This window comes from Crocodylus siamensis, chromosome 3, assembly GCF_052110815.1.
Source record: "Crocodylus siamensis isolate JL-2025a chromosome 3, ASM5211081v1, whole genome shotgun sequence".
Taxonomy (NCBI): domain Eukaryota; kingdom Metazoa; phylum Chordata; order Crocodylia; family Crocodylidae; genus Crocodylus; species Crocodylus siamensis.
Window position 1 is genome coordinate 25,663,366 of NC_143397.1, and position 17,192 is coordinate 25,680,557.

The 17,192-nt window shown below is 48.5% G+C and overlaps 1 protein-coding gene across 6 annotated transcripts in view; it reads right to left on the reverse strand.

Moving 5' to 3' along the window:
- The window catches only part of LIFR (LIF receptor subunit alpha), a 102,789-nt gene that overhangs the window by 80,540 nt on the left and 5,057 nt on the right, over positions 1–17,192 (reverse strand). Inside the window, exon 1 of one of the 6 annotated variants that reach the window (XM_090037971.1) lies at positions 9,174–9,262. The exons of the other annotated variants lie outside the window; for them this stretch is intronic. The gene's annotated coding sequence lies outside the window, so the exon portion shown is untranslated. Of the gene's footprint in view, positions 1–9,173; positions 9,263–17,192 lie in introns of those variants that run through there. 6 annotated transcript variants of the gene reach the window in all.

Consider the following 17,192-nt stretch of genomic DNA (forward strand, 5'->3'; position numbering starts at 1 on the left):
AAGAACTCATGACTATCAAACAGAAAAGCAGAAAGCAAAAAGGTCATTAAAATCCACAGAACACTTAAAAATACTCCTACCGTACATGTCTTTGAAGAGTGTTAATCCAGTTGAGAAGAGGGATCTGTAGTTTCAGAAAAAAATCTTTAAATCTATAACCTGGTATTGATCTACATATTAGATCCCTGCAATTAGTACATGTGCAAAGCTTATTTTTAACAACTGTCTGTGCACTGCTGCTTGGTATGACAGAAGAACTTGGTTGAAACCTGAACCTGGTAATACCATAGGAGAGAGAGATAGGCAAAGAAGGTCCTTGAAGCTGTCTACTCAAGTTTCTCCACAATATATTTTTGGAAAAGAGAGGCATCAACCTTAAAGTTAACTCATAAACACTTCTTTCTTGCATTTTTGGTACTGATGTGAATTTCCCCATTTTTCCCACCTTTTCCTCAGTATTTCACAACACATTAAAATACCTTGTTTTGAAATAGCTTAGAGGCTTGTTTTATAGGTAAGCAAGCTAAAAACCATATTACTGTTAAGACTTGCCAAATGCATACATTTCATTAGTGAGAGAGACTAGAAGGTTTTCCTTACTCAAAACATATGGGCTATAAACTCCAATCACTTCCAGAGGAACTGAATTAACATGGCTAATAACTTGATCTAATTTACAGCAATACAGGAAACAACCAGGAAAATACTCTCAGAGACTGTTTATGCCTGTTAGCAAAGAGAGAGTAAGGTGTTTCAAAAGCCTTATAATTTTGTTCTGTCATTCTGCGGGAACTGATTATAACAGAGTAAACCTCAGTAACCACACACATCCCTCCAGGCCTCTATCTTATAGTTAGGCAAGTATGTCAATAACTTTACTCACCTGAATAAAGTTCAACGTGTACTTCCATGCTTGCACTGTTATCCATGGTCTGACCCATAACAGAAAGCTCTGTCCTAAATACCAGTATATCCAGATCAAGCACTAAAGCAGATCTGGCCCATGGCAGGTCCCTCAGCCTCACCTCGTGTAGGTGCAGGGAGCAGTCCAGGCCATGGTGTGGTGGCTCGACCCTGCTTCTCAGCAGCCCCGGTGACAGTGGCTCCTTCTGCTGCCATTGCTAGTGTTACCACTGCTGTCAGACCCAGCCCTGCTACCTGGGAACCCTGGCCCACCTTGCACCCACCGCTGGGGGTGCCAGACACAGTGGGTGGGCAGGGTCTCCATGGAAATCAACTTCGACTAACATGGGCAGGGCAGACCTGGCTGGGTGGATGGGATGGGGCTGTGGGCCAGCAGGGAGGGGCATCTGAAAGCAGGATGGGTGGGCAGGGCTAGGGCTGGTGCCGGGATCTTGGGGTGGTGACAGAGCAGGGCCAGGGCCCACAGGAGAGCCACGATCTTCTGCTCACATGTCCCTGCAACAGACAACACTTATGTGGGCAGGGGCATGCTGGGAGTGGACTGTAGCCCTGCACTGTCACCACCCCGAGCTCCTGGCCCTGGACCTGCCCACCCATCCCACCTTCAGACACTGCTCCCCACCCGTCCACAGTCCCATCCCATATGCCTGGCCGAGCACGCCAAGTCCACACCAGGCCCTGGGGCAGAGCCACTTAGGGAATTTTGCTGAGTTGTCATGGGTGGGGTGGTTGTGCTGACCTGGAACATAACAGCTCATAAAAACTCCCGAAGTGGCCCTCTAAGCCAGGGACAGGCAATTATTTCAGATGGTGGGCTGCTTAATGAATTTTAGCAAGCTGTTAAGGGCTGCAAGGGTAGTCCTGCCCCAGGTCACCATCTTGGGACCACAAGTCCCACCCCTTAACCCCTGATTGTTACCACTGGAAGTCCCTCCCCTTTCTCTGGATGCACTCCTTTTGGGAGGGAGGTTTGCCATCTTGGAATCAGAAAATAAACAAATTATATATTATAAAAAAACAAAAACAAAAAATCACTATATTTTAATTTTATTTTAAAAAGATATATTTGTCCTGATTTGTGTGTATTTGCATAGTGTACATACAGGTGATTGCATAACAACTCAAAATGAAGTCTAACTCTTGCATATTGCAGGGGGTATGGAGGGGTGGGGGGGACAGGGCGGTGTGTTTGTGGGAAGGTATGGGTGATATGAGGTTTGTGGGGTGTATGTAGTAGGAGGGTGGCTGGGGGTTGCATGGGAGGTGGTGAGCGCATGCCAGCAGCAGTGAGCTGGGCTTCCCCCAGAGACCCACAGGTAGGTGTGTGTGTGGGGGGGGATGCGTATGGGGAGTGTGGGTAGATGCAGTGTTTGTGGGATGTGTGATTGTGTGTGGGGGAGGGTTTGTAGGTATAGTGGGGTATGTATGGGAGCCCCCTGCATGTGCCCCCCTGAGCCAGTCAGCACCTACTCCCACCCCACAACATCCCAGATCCCATGCAACCTGGCACCTTTCTGCCACTGCCAGCAGTGAGCAGCCCCAGGCCTGCCCCACACCTGCTCCAGATTGACCCCCGCAGGAACGGATCAGCCAGACCATGCGCACAGACCTGAACCAGGCCCCACACCTGCCCTGCACAGCCCACCTATGGGGCATCGTGCAGCCCCCTGAGCACACTGGTGCGGCTCCATGCCGGACAGCCGTGCTGGACAGCCCAGGTAGTGACAGCCACTGGCCTCAGCCCTGTGGTACTGCCGGGGACCAGAACTCAGCCCTGACCCACCCCATGCCTGCTGCGGACTTGCCTGCTCGTGCTGAACAGCTGTAGCAATAGCAGTGCAAGTGGGACAGAAAAGTGCTAAGTGCAAGGAAAAAGCAGCCCCTGCCCCTCACCGCTGCCTGGCGCTTCTGGCAGCAGTCGTGCAGGTGCTGCACTGGGCTGCCCTGCAGCTCCACTGCTACCCCACTGGACAGCCCGGAGGCAGCGCTGACAGCGCTGGCGCTGCAGGGCAGTCCAGCACAAGCTCCACATTACTGGTGCCAGAAGCACAGAGCAGCGGTAATGGATGGGGCACTTTTCCCCAACACCAAACACACTTCTGCCCTGCTAGCACTGCTGTTGCTGCAGCTGTTCAGCGTGAGCAGGCATGGGGCGGGGCTGTGCGCAGGTTCCCACCAATATCGTGGGGCTGGGGCATAGGGTGCCACTGCGGGGGCTGTCTAGAAAAGCAGTCCAGCATGGAGTCACACCAGCTCTGCTGCACCATTCACCCCCCTGGGCATGCATCATAGTGGGACAATGCCTGGGCCAGGTGGGACCAAGGGACCCGCCACAGGCCAGGCAAAGCACCTTTGCAGGCTGGATCCGGCCTGCAGGCTGTATTTTGCCCACCCCTGCTTTTAAAATAAAAAATGAAAGTGAAGAGAAGGTGGATTTTTACTATAATTAAGAAAAGCAGATGCTGTCAATAAGCATCACTGTGTATTAGTGTACATAGAGAGGGCAGACAACATTGTTCCATTTAACTCAGTGATTCTCAACCAGGCTGGCACAGCAACCTTTTAAGTGCAAAGAATATTAGCACTTGTGTGTGTGCAGACAGCTAAACCTGATTTACAAGATAAACCCAGAGACTGCAAATAGAAATCCATAGCGTCAAAAACACTCTGACCTGTTTGAATCCTTTGCAACAAAAGAATTGGTCTATTATGTTCCTATAGCCAAGAACAGTCAAGAAAGCGAAACCTGAGCTGGAATTTTCTGAGGGGTACTTGACTCTAACGAGGGATGATTTGAGTCTAGCAAGAATAAAACTCGCGATTTAACGAATCTATATACTAATATACCAAAGAGTAGATAGATTAAAAACATCAAGATATTTGTACCCCACATATATCATTTTAAAGCTTATAGAGTACAGATTCACGCAAAATTTAAAAATTGTGAAAATCTGAAAAAAACCCTGCAAGAAATTAATAAAAACCCACCCACAGAAAAACATTATACAATACTTACCTTTTAAGATATGCAGGAGGCTTTTACAATGACTATCAAGAAAAGCCAAGTGTGATGGACTGCAGGCTTTTTGGTGATATTTCTGTTAACTCTGTGTTGTTATATCTGTGACTGTTTATCTCATTACTCTGTGCATGGTGAATGAAGGGCTAAGTGCCAGGACTGGCTATGTGAAAAGATGGACCCTTAGCATCAACAAGAGTCTTGAATGGCTTCACTGACATATTAATTCAAGAGGTGACCAGAGAAAACAAAATAATGTGGGGAAGGCAGCCTGTTAGCTTCTGGGGACTCAGGCAAGTGGAGGAATGGTGGAGTGCTGGAAAGATTGGAAAGGAAACAGTAGAGTGTCTTCTGGGGGTGCTCAGGACTGTGCAGGCTGCACTGGGGACAAAGGGACTGCCTGACCTCTTGGGAGAGGGCAGGGAACCATTGGCTGGGTGGCCTTTGCCCCAGTGGATGCGTTAAATGAAGAGACCGTGCTGCTCAGAGCTATGGGCTGCACTCAATCCACCCAACAGGAGGTGAAGTCCCTCTCTCAGGAAGGAAGGCTAGCTCTGGGTCAAGGCCATGGAGAACCAGGAAGGAGGAGAGACCGAAAGGCCAGGATCCTCAGATTTGGCAAGAGCCTGGATTTTGCCCCTGCCCCCTAAAAACACTCTAGAAGCCATGCCTAGGCTGGCTGTAAAGGGTGCTCTCAGAGACCAGAAAAGGCTGCAATGGTCCTAAGCTAGCCCAAGGTCAACAAGTGATTTCAAATAGTAAATGGGTTATTTTGTTAGATTTATAACCCGTTTTGCCCTGCGATTCAAAATATTTTTAAACAAACAACTTTTAAATTGTTTACACAGTTGTATGATAAGAGTGAAAAGAAAACATTGCTACAGACTGTGCCAGATTTTTAGACAGAAACAACATATTCTGCTTCACTGAAGTTTTTGACAGAAACGTTACACAACTTCTATGAAGAATCTGGCTGAAGATTAACATGAAAAACATGAAAGAGCCAAACTTGAAAAAGAAAAGCTGCAGCACAGTGGAAGGAAGAGGAAAAAAGTTGGGAGAACAAATGAAAGGAACGTAAGTTGATCAAGGGTATGATATGTTTGTTTGGCAAGGTTCTTTGGGGGACTCTGATATCTTTTATTAGACCAACTTAAATAGGTGGAAAAAAATTTTTAGCAAGCTTTTGGGTTTAAAAACCCTTCATCAGGCCGAGGAAGTCTCTGCATTTGGTGTGTGCTCTTCCTGGATGGAATGAAGAGTAAAGAAGCCAGAGGCCAGTCTGCACACAAGAAATATGTCTGATTGGGTGTCACAACCCACATCATCTTTTAGCTCTCACAGTTGGTGAAGCAATTCAGTGAAAAAAGTTATTTGTGGAAAAAACAATTTTCTATATTAAGAACCACAATAAATGTGTTTTATAAAAAAATTGCTGAGTATTAGGGCTGTGCAAAGCTTCAGGTGATATTTGATTCAGAGGAGATTCAGCCTGATTCGGTGGCCGAATCTCCAAATCCGAATTGAATCAGGACCAAATGTAAAGGTATGAACCAATCTTCAGAAAAGATTCAGAGACCATTGATTATTCAGGCAGGCCCTGGTGGATGCAGCAGGCAGCTGCAGCTGACTCCAAACTGGTAAGTACTAGAGAGACAGGGGTGGAGGGAGGGGACGGGACCATTGGGGGACCCCCGCCAGCCCCCCGACCCATGCCCACTCCCCCAGCTGCCCCGCCTGGTGCTTTAAAGAAAAGCCCTGGTGCTCACTAGGTGCTGCGGGGGAGGGAGGAAATCCCCGCTACTCCCCACTGCCCTACGCTGTATGGGGGCATGAGCCCCCGGCCTCCCCCCCCACTGCTCCCCCATGGGCACCCTGCCTGGGCCAGCTCCAGCCCTTTAAGAAAATAAAACAAGAAAAGCCTCTGTAGTCACCACTCCTGCAGCTGCCTTGGGGCTTCAGGGGCACATGCAGAGTCCCCCACGTGGCATGGGGCAGTGGGGGGCAGCGGGAATCACCCCCCGCCAGCAGGAGCAGCGAGTCCCGGGGTTTCATAGTTTCATAGTAGCTAGAGTCGGAAGGGACCTAGGTAGATCATCCAGTCCGACCCCCTGCCTTAGCAGGAAAGAGCACCGGGGTCAGATGACCCCGGCAAGGTGCTCATCTAACTTCCTTTTAAAAATCCCCAGGCTAGGAGCCTGCACCACTTCCCCTGGAAGCTGGTTCCAGGCCCTAGCCGCCCTGACTGTGAAGTAGCGCCTCCTAATATCTAATCTAAACTTACCCTCCGCCAGTTTGTGACCGTTATTCCTGGTCACTCCTGGCAGCGCACGGGGGAACAGGGACTCCCCCAATACCTGCTGATCCCCCCTGACCAGTTTGTAGCAGGCCACAAGGTCCCCCCTTAACCTTCTCTTGTGGAGGCTAAACAGGTTCAGGTCCCGTAGCCTATCCTCATAAGGCCTGCCCTGCTGACCCCTGATCATACGAGTGGCCCTCCTCTGAGCTCTTTCCATATTGTCCACGTCCCTCTTGAAGTGTGGCGCCCAGAACTGGACACAGTACTCCAGCTGCGGCCTGACCAGTGCCGCATAGAGGGGGAGGATCACCTCCCTGGACCTGCTCGAGATGCATCTTTGGATGCATGACAGGGTACGATTGGCCTTCTTGACTGCCTCCCCACACTGCCGGCCCATGTTCATCGTGGAGTCAATGACGACTCCAAGATCCTTTTCCATCTCCGTGCTGGCAAGAGGGGAGTTCCCCAACCTGTAAGTGTGGTGCCGGTTCTTCCTCCCCATGTGCAACACCTTGCACTTATCAGTGTTAAACCCCATCCTATTCTCATCCGCCCACCGTTGCAACCTGTCAAGGTCAGTTTGTAGCCTATTGCACCCTTCTAGTGCACCCACATCCCCCCACATCTTAGTGTCATCAGCAAACTTGAACAGGGTGCTTTCTACCCCCTCATCCAAGTCACTGATGAAGATGTTGAACAGTGCAGGCCCGAGGACCGAGCCCTGCGGAACCCCACTGCCCACGTCCTTCCAGGTCGAGAAGAACCCATCCACTACCACCCTCTGGGTGCGGCCCTCCAACCAGTTGGCGACCCATTTGACCGTGTGGGCATCGACACCACAGTCTCCCAGCTTTTTGATGAGGACAGGGTGAGAGACAGTGTCGAAAGCCTTCCGGAAGTCCAAAAAGACTACATCCACAGCAACCCCTGCGTCTAATGATTTGGTTCTTTTGGTTTGTTTTTTTTCTTAAAGGGCCAGAGCTGGCATGGGTGGGGCGGTCATGGGGCTTGTGCAGAGCCTCCCATGCAGCGTTTGGGCAGTGCGGATCGCCCCCTGCCTGGCAACACCCGCTAAGTTGAGGCTATTTTTTTAAACACGTGCCAGGAGCTGGGGCAGCCATTGCTGGGCTGGGAGAGGGGCAGGGGATGGGCGTGGCCTGGCTGATTTGGAGATTCAGCAGCAGCTGAATCTCCGAATCGGATTCAGCTGAATCGAATCAGGACAGTGATTTGAATCACTGAATCAAATCACTGTCCCCAATTTGGCCGAATCTGAATCCAAAGCGAATACTAGCTGCTTTGCACAGGCCTACTAAGTATGCACTTGTAAAGCTCTGATCCCACAAGTACAATGGTTCTGAGTACTTACTCCTACTAGTGGTCAAGAGACCATTAAAAGCAGTACACTGTCCACTCTGACATTAGCATTTGCAGAGTCAATACCTAATAATGTTTGTTGAAGTTAATATGTAGTGTAATATGCAGTAAGTCAAAAGGATACAAAAAGCTTAAAATCTTATGTCACTCAAGATAGAGAACATGTATGTACAAGCAACAAGAAACCCTCTGGTTATATTATGTTAGACATCTCCACGAAAACAAGACAGCACATATTAATAGAACATATCTATAGGGTCACTGACAGCTTAAAAATAACTTCTAATTTTGTCACCCACTAACGTTACAAATATGTATTACTGTAATACTGCTGTATATTAGAAATTAAAGAAAACATACTTCCATTTTTCAGTTTATTTGTGTGACAAAACTGTCCAGATAATAATTTAGGCCCCAGTACTGCAAATACTTGTTCCTATATATGTGTATAGGTAGAATCAGAGAGTAAATTCAGGGTTTTTCCTGCTTGTGTGTGTATATTTATTTTCCCTGTAAGGTAACTGAAGGTGTTTAAAAAGAGAGAGAGAAAAAATTCAAATGCTAAAAGTCTAAAAGAACTAGAACAGATGTAGAATTTGAATCAACTTATTGAGCTATTTTAAGTTGATGCTGTCTCTTTGCTACCTCCCATTGCAACAATTTACAATGAATTACATGCTATACCATCTTTTTTCAAGTTCCATTAATCAAGTTAAAGAAATAAAAAATAATAAACTTGAAAATAATAGCATTTCTATTTTATTAGTCCCCTATACATTAAAGAAATACACAGGAAAGAAAAATATTTTAATAGTATTCATATATATAACATGACCAAATAAATCTAGTCACAATCTTCCATAAATATTTCTAAATAGGCCAGTTACATGCAACATCCTGCTCAATCTTGCACACACAGAAAACCCAGGTGGTATCTTACTACATAGGGCCTTGTGATCTGAGGAGCATAGTATGATATGCCAAGAGCAACTGCAATGACCACCCCTTCACTGCCAAATGGGAACTGAACCAACAAACTTCCAGAAGAGAAAGCCTGAGCTGTAGCAGCCAAGCTCTGCAGCTGATAGCTGTAACAACTCAATATTCTCTAGGGACCAGGCACAGAAATAGACCCATAACACACAAACCAGTGATTTATTATACTCCTGTTACTCAAAAGTTGCTCGCCAAAAATACTAGCGGTCCACCATGATCCAAATACTAAATAAGCACCTATTTATATAACAAATATTCAACCAGCTGATCCAGAGAACTGAACCTGGAATCGTGAGCTAAGGAGTACGGCTGTCAATTAATCGCCATTAATGTGTGCAATTAACGCATTAATTGGTTCTTCTGTTAATTTTTTGAATGTATTAATTGCGCCCGCGGTTTTGGAGCCCATGCCCAGGCTTCACCCTGGCACCGGCACCCCTGCCTCTGGGCCGCCCAGTGGGGCAGCAGTGAAAGTGCAGAGGAGCCAAAAGGCAGCACAAGATCTTGGCTGCTGCAGCAGGAAGGGGTGGGGGGGGGCGGTAAAAAACATGCACTCACCCCCACCCACGCACGAGCAGCCACAGCAACCACATGACTAGGAACACAGCTTGGCGGTATGTAAAGCTTCACCCAGCAAGTAAATCTGTGGAGGGAAAGGGGCAAGAGGAGAGCAAATGGGCGTGAGGGCAGACCAAGGTCCCATGGTGAGAGAGGGAGTGGGGTGGGGGCAAATGGGACCCCAGGCCTGTGGTGGGTTATGGGACAAAGCTGCAGGTTGCTCATCCAGGGGCATGGGGGGAAGAGGCACAGCTCCCAGTCGCTGGCACACCCCCAGGAGAAGCATGTGGGGCACGTGCTCCCCAGATTTGTGGACCAGGTGAGGCGGGCTGGAGTTCAGCACCCTGCTGCCTTGGCATCGCACACCTCCTGGGGCAATGTTGTGCCTCCCACCTCTGGGAGGGCAGGGATGCACGACGCAGCCAGCACATGGTTTCTGGGGCAAAGACAGCAGGGTGCAGAGCCCCAGCCTGCAGTGGGCAGCCCACATCCTCCCCATGCACACATCTGGGGAGGCACATGCCCCCCATGCCTCCTCCAGAGCTGCATGCAATGGCCACCCTCCCCCCACAATGCTCCTGGATAAACCTCCTGAAGCTCTGTTCCATGACCCACCCCGGTCCCGGGGCCCCCCCTTCCACACTTCCTCCCTCACCACAGGGACCTCAAATCTTCCCCACCTCCCACAGACTTACCTGCTAGGCACTGCTCAACATACTGCCAGGCTGCATTCCTGTAGGGTTACCATATTTCCAGTTTCAAAAAAGAGGAAGCTTGGTGGGGGGGCAGGTAATATGATGGGGGAGGCAATGATATTCCTGTGCCCTACCCCTGCACCTCACTCCCAAGCCACAGGTCCCCCAACCCTGCTGCTGCCCCTCAATCCTAAACCACAGGACTCTACATCCTACCAGGGCATGCAGGGCCCCCCCCATGTGTTCCAAACCCCCCACACCTTCCAATTCTACTCCCACCTCCCACCCATACAAAGTACCTACATAATTTTGAATTTTTCTGTGTCTAATTTTGAGTTTTTAGCTGTGCGACTAAAATCATGGTTAATTGCAACTATTTTTTTTTAATTGCTCAACTAATCACAATCAAGTTTTTTAACCGTTTAACAGCCCTACTAAAGAGCCCAGTCTCTAGAGCTGGAAATCCCAATACCTAATACCTGCTGTTAATGGGGTAGAGAAGATCTATAACATGCGTTGGCCGATGGGTTACAAGGACACCGGTAATCTGATGCAACACCCAAGTAATACAAGTGAAATGCACATTGGTAGATGGAAATAATTTAAATCATTATTGAGTCCATTCACAGCCTATTACAAGAAGGCACATAAAATGGAAAACGGCTCCAAGAGTAGTTCAGATTACAGATGACATCTCACAGCAAGAGGCTCAAGAAGTCCTAACTATTCAGTCTTTCCAACAGAAGTTTGAGAGGTGAACTTATTACAATTTAAGTAGTACCTATATGGAGAGATTTCTGATAGTAAAAGGCTCTAATATAGCAAACAAAAGCCATAACAAGATTCAGTGGCTAGTAGTTGAAGCTAGACAAACTGCAACTGAAGCTAAGCATATAATTTTTATATCTTTGCAAGGGTGGTTAACCACAGGAAAAACATAAGGGTGTGATGGATTCTCTATCACTTGAATCTAGATCCAGTGCCTTTTCTAAAAAAGTTAAACCATAAACGATGGCCTCAATGCAGGTATTACTGGATAAAATTTTAGCAGCGCTAGAGTGACACTGTAGCCATGATGGTCTAGGAATTCCATGAGAGGAAAGGATTTTTGGGGCGATATTATTATTCCAGCTATACAGTTAGTTACAAGTTAGACAAGCTTTCAAATGCAAAGTCTTCTTCAGGTCTGAGGAGGAAAGTACACTTTGTGGCACTGTACAGACCAGACCAGATGCTCATAAGGCTCCTTTTTGGCATTAAAATATCTTATTCTAGGATTAAAACTGCTATGGAAGACAGCATACAAAGTTAAACAAAACGCCAAGCCAAGAGTTGGCTGGATGGGGAGATGTATCTGCTATTAATCTCATGTACAAAAGAAAATGATCCAAGAATTTGCTAGTGAAAGTAGGGATCTGTTACCAGATCCTTATGTAAATTCCATATCAGTTCAGTTTAAAAAACAAAACTAAAACAACCATCTATTAAATATGCATATTGCAAGTATACTGCTCAGACTACTCTAATATCTCCTCCTCCCTTGTGCTTCTAGCACACCGATGGACAAAATACAGCCCACAGGCCAGGTCCAGCCCACCGAGGGACTTTGTCCAGCCTGTGGTGGGTCCCTTGGTCTCACCTGGCCCAGGTGGTGTCCAGTCCATGACGTGTCCTGCCGCCCCCAGGCACGCAGAAGGGCTGGTGCAGCTCCACAGCTGGACTGCTTTTCTAGGCAGCTCAGGTTTTTCTGGACTTTTCTGCTCCTGCTGAGCAGTGGCAGCAGCGCTGGTGGTCAGGCGGAAGATGCTGCTGGGCCTGGTCCTTAATTAGCAAGGAGTCAAGGGAGGGGCATTCTGAAGTGCTTTGGGTTACAGTACAAGGCAGTCGAGGGGAAAGGGACTTAACGGTGGGAGTCTACTATAGACCTCCCAACCAGGGAGAAGGGCTTGACCACGAATTCTTGGGTCAGCTCACAGAAGTAGTGAAGGCTAAGGATGTGGTAGTCACGGGGGACCTGAACTTCCCGGACATCTGCTGGGAAGAGCAGTCAGCCAGGTCTGATCGCTCATGTAGGTTCTTGGCCAGAGTGCAGGACCTCCATCTAACCCAGGAGGTGCACAGCCCCACCAGGGGGGACGCCTTGTTGGACCTAGTGCTGGCCACGGGTGATGATCTGGTGAGGGGGCTGTGGGTGCTCGACCACCTGGACGACAGCGATCATCGCCTGCTGAAATTCACCATCCAGCGCAAGGTGGCAAAGGCATGCAGTAAGGCAGTGGCCCTAGATTTTAGGAGGGCAGACTTCAACGAGCTAAGGACGATAGTTGGAGAAGCGCTGAGGTCCCGGAGGGGAGGGGAGCCAGGTGTCCAAGGAGAGTGGTTGCTCCTTAAGGAGACGATCCTCCAAGCCCAAAGGAAGGATCAAAGGGAGCAGGAGAGCACACAAGCCTCCATGGCTCACCAAAAGCATCCGGGAATGTCTCCTTGCTAAAAAGGAGGCTTACACCCAATGGAAGGAAGGGGTCATCACCAGGGAGGGCTATTCTGTAGTTGCTCGGGGATATAGGGGGGTAGTTAGGAAGGCCAAGGCAGAGATGGAACTGGGGCTAGCTTCCCAGATTAAGGACAATAAGAAGTCCTTTTTTAAATATGTAGGGGGTAAAAAGAAGGTCCCAGGTAATGTGGGGCCCTTGCAGGACGCGTTGGGAAACTTGGTCATCACACCAGACAGCAAAGCTAACATGTTTAACGATTTCTTTGCCTCCGTCTTCCTAAGTAGGAACCAGAACAGCCACCTCCCTCCTGGGCCCCCCTCAGGCCCCGGGGGAGGCACACCTGGGCCACGGGTTAGCGAGGATTTAGTAGGGAGCTTCTGGAGGGGTTGGAAGTATTCAAGTCAGCCGGCCCGGATGATCTTCACCCTAGAGTTCTAAAGGAACTGGCCGGGGTCATTGCAAGTCCCCTGGCACAACTTTACAACCACTCATGGTGCTCTGGTGAGGTACCGGAGGACTGGAAGAGGGCCAATGTGGTCCCCATCTTCAAAAAAGGCAGGAAGGAGGACCCGGGAAACTATAGGCCGGTTAGTCTCACCTCGATCCTAGGCAAGCTGTTCGAGAAAATTATGCTGGCACACATCCAGGAGGGGCCAGCAGGGGACTGCATGCTTAGGGGCAACCAACACGGGTTCATCAGTGGCAGGTCCTGTCAGACCAACCTGGTAGCCTTTTACGATCAGATCACCAGATCATTAGATGCAGGGGTAGCAGTGGATATAGTCTTCCTGGACTTCCGGAAGGCTTTCAACACTATCTCTCAACCCATTCTCATTAAGAAACTGGGGGGCTGTGGTGTAGACACCCACACAGTCAAATGGGTCGCCAACTGGCTGGTGGGCCGCACCCAGAGGGTGGTAGTGGATGGGTCCTTCTCAACCTGGAAGGACGTGGGCAGTGGGGTCCCCCAGGGCTCGGTCCTCGGGCCCGCACTGTTCAACATCTTCATGAGTGATTTGGATGAGGGGTTAAAAAGCACCCTGTTCAAATTTGCTGATGACACTAAGATGTGGGGGGATGTGGGTACATTGGAAGGATGCAACAGACTACAATCAGACTCAGACAGGTTACAAGGGTGGGCGGATGAGAATAGGATGGGCTTCAACACAGACAAGTGCAAGGTGATGCACCTGGGGAGGAACAACCGGCACCATACCTACAGGTTGGGAAACTCCCCTCTTGTCAGCACAGAGGCGGAAAGGGATCTGGGGGTCATCACTGACTCCAGGATGAACATGGGCCGGCAGTGTGGGGATGCAGTCAGGAAGGCCAACCGCACCTTGGCATGCATCCACAGATGCATCTCGAGCAGGTCCAAGGGGGTGATCCTCCCCCTCTATGCGGCACTGGTCAGGCCACAGCTGGAGTACTGCGTCCAGTTCTGGGCGCCACACTTCAAGAGGGATGTTGACAGCATGGAGAGGGTCCAGAGGAGGGCCACCTGTATGATCAGGGGGCAGCAGGGCAAGCCCTACGAGGAGAGGCTACGGGACCTGAACCTGTTCAGCCTCCACAAGAGAAGGCTGAGGGGGGATCTTGTGGCCTGTTATAAACTAGTCAGGGGGGATCAGCAGGCACTGGGGGAGTCACTGTTCCCCCAAGCACTGCCAGGAGTGACCAGGAATAACGGTCACAAGCTGGCAGAGGGTAAGTTTAGGTTAGATATCAGGAGGCGTTACTTCACGGTCAGGGCAGCTAGGGTCTGGAACCAGCTTCCAAGGGATGTGGTGCAGGCTCCAACCCTGGGGTTTTTTAAGAGGAGGTTAGATGAACACCTTGCTGGGGTTGTTTGACCCCAGTACTCTTTCCTGCCATGGCAGGGGGTCGGACTAGATGATCTGCTCAGGTCCCTTCCGACCCTAGAAACTATGAAACTATGGGGGAAAAGGGCCCCCCAAATGCCTGTCTTGCCAGGCCCTTCTTGCTGCAGCTGCCCAGAGCCTACGCCCAGGCTGCCCTGCTGCTCTTTTCTACTACTGTCACTGCCACCTCCAAGCAGCCCAGCTCCTCTCAATCCCAGAATAAGAGGAGCAATACGGCAGCCCAAGTGTGGGGTCTGGGAAGCTGCAGCAAGAAGGGTCCAGCAGCAGTGAGGAGGGTGGGTTTTGCCCCCCAGGCCCAGTAGTAGCCTCTCCCTGGCTGCCATTGCTGCTGCTCAGCATGAACAGGCAAATATGGAGCAAGCGCGGGGTGAGCCAGGGTCTGGCCTGTTAGCATGTGTTCTGGCTGATCCAGAGTTGGCCTGCTCTGGTGAGCCAAGTCTGGAGCAGGCACAGGGAAGGCTGGGGTTGGGGCTCTGTGTGTGGGTCCCTGCCAGTACCACAGGGCTGGGGCCAGCGGTGGCAGCAGCCAGAAGAAGTCACCGCCGCTGCCTGGGCTGCCTAGGATGACAAGACCAGGATTGGGACTGGGGCTGTGAGATGCTGGCAGGGCTCACGAGCTGTTGTGGGGAGAGAAACTCCCTAAAACTGCCTATGTGGCCTGTGGCCCCAAATAATTGCCCACCCCTGTTCTAGCAGAAGAAGCAAGAGTCCTCTGGCAAGGATCTTTTCCAGATAATGGAGGGGTACGCATACAAAGATGAGATGTTGTATCTGGATGTTGCCCACAAAACTGGTAGAACCGAGTTTTCTGGGTGACACTAGTGTTAATGCAGCAATATTGATTGGCAGCTCAACACACACTCCAAGTAAATAAATACATAAATAAATAAATCCAGACTCTCTCAAGAACTAATACATTAAATGATTCTCTCCTTACCATAGTTCTACAATGGCTCAAAAAACCCACAAAGATTAAATGCCTTTTTTCACCGTAAACTCTGAACCTACTCCAAAATAGGAAATGCTTTGAGGATTAAGTTTCTGTTCCTCTATAAAAAGAATGTTTGCAGCTTCCATCTACCTTTCAGGTACAGAATCTGTGGAAGTCCAAACTAGAACACCAGGCACCAGGCTTTCCCTCCCTGCCCTCATTTAACACAAGCAGTACTTCTGCCCAGCTGCATTATAAATGGCAAGTATTCTGGAGAGCTAATTTGTGGCTCCATAACCACAGCTTCTAAAGGATTACCTAGGATGAACCCCTGTATAACAGAGGCAACAATTTCATCCAGCTGAGCTCAATAACTTGTATTAACTGCCCTCATTAAGCAATTCATTAAGTATTAATAAAAGTGAGTTTTGTAAGAGCACTGAAAGTCTCTTAAAATAAATGTTTATGATCCAAAAAGTACAAATATTTATAATTTATACAGCAACATAAGCCTGTACTAAAGACTACCACAGCCTAATCTACACTAGAAAGCATTTGCCAGCATAACTAGAGTGGTAAGCCCTTCTACTGTAAGTGGAGTTTATACTGGCAAAAAAGGGCTTCTCATAGTATCACTGACAGGCTTACCAAAATATAACCTACCCTGGGCTTTGTGGATATAGCTGCTTCCATATTATGCTACACTGTCAAAACTTCCAATGCAAACCTAGCCAAATACTAAGCATGCAAGGCCAGATAAAGTCCTCTTTTAGTTACCTAAAGAGAGGCACTTTCGGGCTCCCTGTGCCTGGGAATGTAGCTCTACACTGTCTGGTGCTGAAAGTTTTAGTACCTACTGCAGGAAAACCAGCTCTGAATTCAGAGCATTGGAGTGAATTGCTCTTTGGTTCTTGCTTCACACACATAAATGATCCAAGTGAAAAAAGAAGTCTAGTCTTACCTTAGATCACTCCTACCACCAAAATCAGGCCACAAAGGCAACCTGCCTTCTCTGTAATGATCTACTTTCTATTACTGGGTTATAAATGGGGTAGGTACATCTTTTATCCCCAAAGGAGATGAGCCAAAAAGGGAGGACTAGGCAATAGATCCCGTCTGTCCTTCTACAGTACACAGTTACATCCTTCATCTCAAGGAGCTTTGCAGAGTGTATGATAAAAGCTGAAAACTCAGCTGAAAACAAAGGGGAAGAGAGAGAACTGTTGCTGCCAGATTACCCCCCGACTTCCCCCAAAGAGGCTGAGGGACAGGCACTCTTCAGGCACCTTACACCCCCATGCCCACAGGTTCATACAGAGCAACAGAGCTCTCTGCTAAGGAGGATTCCAGATATAGCAGCTGGTATGGGTGACTGAAGTAAGGTAACTAAAGAGGCACTGCCAAGAACCTCTCTCAAGACACTTCCTCAGCCTGATGAAGGGCATTGCTAAGAAGAATTTTCCCAACTATTTGAGTTGGTCTAATAAAAGGTATTGGATTTACCCAAAGAACCTTGTCTGCCAAGAACCTGAGTTTTTACATTTCCAATGCAATCCATAGTGGTGTCAGTTGATGTGTAAATGTTGGGGCTTCTGAAGCTCCTAAGAGCAGGAAGGAAAAACAACATTTCTAGTACACTCTGGAAGCTTTCAGATATCCTTGACCTCTCAGTGACAAATGGAAGTTCCCTCCATATGGCTGAAAATGGAAAGTTTGTCTGTTTGCATTTTGCTAAGCTGCTTTTTAAAAACGAAAATGGAAAACCTATGCAAAGATAGTTTTAGTTTAAGATATGTTAAAGCTCAAATATATCATCATGGAATAGGGATTATAACTTCTAATTATACGCTATTTGAGACAATATATTAATTTAACCTCTCTCAAACAACAAGAATGCACTTCTGTAGAAAACAATGATTAAATCAGAGGTTCCCTGACCAGTGATTTAAATTATGATTTTAACTCATGATTTACATTGATTTGATTTAAATCAAATCCACCCTGACTGGAATAGT